This window comes from Austrofundulus limnaeus, unplaced genomic scaffold (genome assembly GCF_001266775.1).
Source record: "Austrofundulus limnaeus strain Quisiro unplaced genomic scaffold, Austrofundulus_limnaeus-1.0 Scaffold74, whole genome shotgun sequence".
Lineage (NCBI taxonomy): Eukaryota > Metazoa > Chordata > Actinopteri > Cyprinodontiformes > Rivulidae > Austrofundulus > Austrofundulus limnaeus.
Genome location: NW_013952476.1, coordinates 1309768 through 1313817, shown reverse-complemented (window position 1 = coordinate 1313817; position 4050 = coordinate 1309768). Strand labels below are relative to the sequence as shown.

The following is a 4050-nucleotide window of genomic DNA, read 5'->3' as shown; positions in this document are numbered from 1 at the left end:
GTTTCTGCAGCCTGACCTGCCTGACTGTGAATTAAAACCCAAACATGTAACCTTTTTTTCTTGAGTGTTTTGCTGCAGCAAACAGAAGAAACTTTTCCCGTCTGACAGGAATACAGTTTGTAGTTCATGAAATGTTCTCAGTGGAGATGAAAGTGTTCACAGTGTCCACGTTCAATGAGGACAGACAAGAAACTCTCTGTGATCAAACTGAAGTGAAAGAAATAGGAAGAAGAATGAATCGGAGAGGAAAAAGCAGCCGGATGTGTGTGAAAAGAGATTCAGAGATGCAGCAGCAGCAGCAGCAGCAGCAGCAGCAGCAGCTGCAGCAGCAGCTGCAGCAGCAGCAGCAGCAGCAGCAGCAGCAGCAGCAGCAGCAAGCTGCTCCACTTACAGCTGAAGATGCCTGGTGGAGGATGCTGGGTGACCACAGGGCAGTTCTCCTCATCACTGTTGTCCCCACAGTTATTCAGCTGGTTGCAGATCAGCGAGCCCAGACGTAAGCAGTTTCCATTGGTGCAGTAGAACTTGCACTCTGCTCAGACCAGGAGGCAGTAAGAAGGAGGGGTGGGGTTGGGAGGACAAGAGAAAAGAGAAAAGGCCTTTTTTAGCACAATGTAAATGTAGATCTGAAGTTTTACATCAGAGCTGAGCTGGATCCTGTGCCTGCTTCCTGCATCCAAAAAGCACAAAACATTTTGCTTTTTCCAGCTCCTGAAGTCATCCTCACTGCTTCAGTGAAAAAAACTGACCAGTTTCTTCTCAAACATATAATATAAACTAATGAACAATTAGTGACAGAGCTTACAAACAAAAAACCTAACTCCTCTTTGAAGGAATACTATGAGGAAAATAAGTATTTGAACACATGCAACTTTGCAAGTTCTCCCAATTAGAAATCATGGAGAGGTCTGAAATTTTCACCTTAGGTGCGTATAACTATTTAAAAGCTCAGTTTTTTTAAGCATGGTTACTCTTTTCTTTATAAGCTGCTGCACTTTAACTTGTGAAACAACACAACATGCAAATACATCCTCAGGTATGTTGTGTCTATTCATATATTGTATAAATAAAATGCCAGGGGTGTTTTTTGGTCCCAGTCTGGCCCTGGCACAGACACGTTTCAAACTGTCTGAACTGTTTGTGTTAAGTTCAGGTACCTGTTCTTTAGAAGGTTACCTGTAAACTCAAACACAAAGCAGAGTTAATGTGTTGAGTTCACACAGAAACAAGATTTCTAAAAAAAAAAAGGTCTGTGAAAAACAACAATTGAATAAACATCTCTTTCAAACAAGCCTTTGATGTGCTGCAGCCCCAAACCATAATATGCTCCTGTCACGGGTATTACCAAAACGCTTCCCTCCTAAATATTAATATGCCTGATTACTGCTATCTGCTGAAGAAAAAAGAAAACAGCATTTGAATGAGAGTGGAAAAATATATATATATAGTATGTGTTCTGGAGGGCATGAATAATCATGCAGAACTTTCATCACAGAGAGGGAAAACAGCAAGAACAAAGTGTTTGATGCTGTGGAAAAGCAAGGCCGTGACCTCCAGTGGGATGTGTGTGGTGAGAGGCCCCTCTGAGATGGAAGCACTCGCACCGAGCCCCTTAAACAAGGGAGAGAGGACCACACAGAGGAAACGAGGACAAAGAGTCAAATCTAGTTAGAGGGTGTTTATAAAAAAGCTTCAGACAAAGCTGACTTGATAATTGTTCTGTTTATGGTCAATTTTCTGATGATTGCTAGGCGTAAGGTTGATTTCAGCTCTATCGAACAACTCTATGAACAAATGGATCGTTGAGACCCGGATCACGTCAAAGACTCGTTCGTCCCGTCTTTACTGACAACACACTGGGGACACGTGGTCTGTCATTGGAAGAGTTAGTTATCACAAATATAGCATACTTTTTATTTTATTGTTTAAACAGGCAAATCCCATTGAGTTCACAGATCTCTTTTTCAACTGAGGTCAGGGCCTGAAGGCTACTTAAATATTTTTGGTCTGTGGGGTAAACCAGAGTACCTGGAGAAAACTGACACAAGCATGAGGAGAACATGTAAACTCCACACAGACAGACCCCAGGTCTGAACCAGGGATTGAACCCTTCTTGCTGTGAGGCATCAGTGCTAAAATTTTAGGTTGATATACCAGAAYAGCCAATACCTTAATTGAGCAGTTCTCAAATTTTCATGAGTACTACTTTAGTAAGTACTAAGCTCCTACAGCAGGGCTGTTCAGCTGGTGGAGAGTGACCAAAGTTTGGCCCTCAAATTGGTTCATTCATCTCTTAAGCCCAAACCCCCAGTTTTCTACTTTAATTACTYKAAGTTATTTTAGTTAAACATAGACATGTTTGGTGTCTACAGAAACGCCAGAATCTTGGCTATAAGCTGGTTAAAACCATGTCTATGCACACTCAAGACAGTTAAAAATACAATCAGTTGAAGATAAAACTATGAAAGTGAAAATAAAATTGGTTTAAAAATTTGGCAATTTAGCGATATCAAAATATTATTTGTGTTAAATATAAATTTAATGTGTTATTTTTGTTTTTGATATTGTTTAATTATCACTACTTTTATAGGATTCTGTATGTTGTATTCATGATTAAATAAAGCCAAATAAACTATTTCAAAGGTAACAGATCTTTGTAATATTTGATTTATTGACATAATAATTTTAATTGCTGGATGTCCGGCCTCTCAGCTGTTGACCTGCAGTAACTGTGGCCCCAAAGCAATTTAGTTGAATAGCCCTGTCCTACAGYATCGTCATTATGATTATCAATCTGCTCGAACATCTAAAAACCATATTCTTTATACTAAATTTAACCCTTCAACAAAACAAAAAATATACAATAATTTGACTGCTTCAATGCTTTCAGACCCCTCTAGTGACCGTTGTAGGGGTTAGACTTATGGTGAAATAAGCCTTTCTACATATCTCTCATAACAAGTTAGGAGGAAAGTTTTACCAAGGTATTTTCTCATTACTTTTAATATCTTGACTGTGCGAAGTGAGAAGTGACACAATAAGTGGACGTTCAGACGAGTTCAAGTTGATTCATATGCAATCATTTATTTACACAAATTGAACAGATCATAAGTTACACCTGATTGTGGGTTTCCTATAACAAGCTTCAAAGTTAAATGAGATAAAACTCGCGTCCGAATTTTAATTCACATTAAACTCAGATTACTCATGTATAGAACAGTAAAACGTCAAGTTCTGATGTTAACAACCAAACAATTTTACTGGCACTCTTTAGCTTAAGTTTTGGCAAATAAAGAATAAGGAAAGGATGAAAATAAGATTAGTGTTCTACTACTSTTATTTTGTTAAGTGGTCAACCGGATCAGCACGTCCCCTCTGTGCTCAGATCTCCACATGACACGTCACCCGGAACACGACAGCGTTACCTGTTGCTGGCTTCTTAACTAAAYCCTGGGTAGACACTGTCTCACCTCCGATCAGTCAGGGAACGTTTCGTTCGGCCCGCTCACTGTTCCTTGGCGAAAAGTGTTATTTTTAGGCAACTTTCGTCTGCTTCGATCTTCGCCAGAAAGATTCAAGCTGATGCATCCGGTTTGGCCTTTCAAAATAAAATTCTCCCCTCAGGAGTTGAAAAACACTTAGAGACTTGTAGTCTCGGGTGGGACAGTCGGCAGCTTGCCWCTGTCCTGGCCGTTAGATCTCCCTAATTGGCTTATGGGCAAGATCTAACGGGCCGGACTGGTTTCTCCGAAGAGAAAACTCAGCCTTCCTTCCCAGTTCGGCATCCAGGAAGAAGTGTTCCGTCTCTCAAAGATGTCCGTGTTAGTAATAGAAGCGGACGACTTTGGTTCCGCCCTCAGGCGTTACGAATGAGTCAGAGAAAAGGAAGAAAGATAAGGGCTTTGCCAGCCAGGCCGCCAGCGCAAGGATAAACTCTGTGGTTGTTTTAACAGAATATGATAAGATTTCTTTTCAACTTTTCTTCTGATAGACTAAGAGAAATCACTGTAAAACATTTATGATGATTAATTAACATTTCTGTTTAAATAA

General features: G+C 40.1%; 1 long non-coding RNA gene across 2 annotated transcripts in view; it reads right to left on the bottom strand.

Moving 5' to 3' along the window:
• Positions 1–343: 343 nt before the first annotated feature.
• The window catches only part of LOC106519267 (uncharacterized), a 170728-nt gene continuing 167021 nt past the window's right edge, over positions 344–4050 (bottom strand). For both annotated transcript variants that reach the window (XR_001310427.1, XR_001310426.1), the window contains exon 3: positions 344–532. This is a non-coding gene — a long non-coding RNA (uncharacterized LOC106519267). The remainder of the gene's footprint in view (positions 533–4050) is intronic.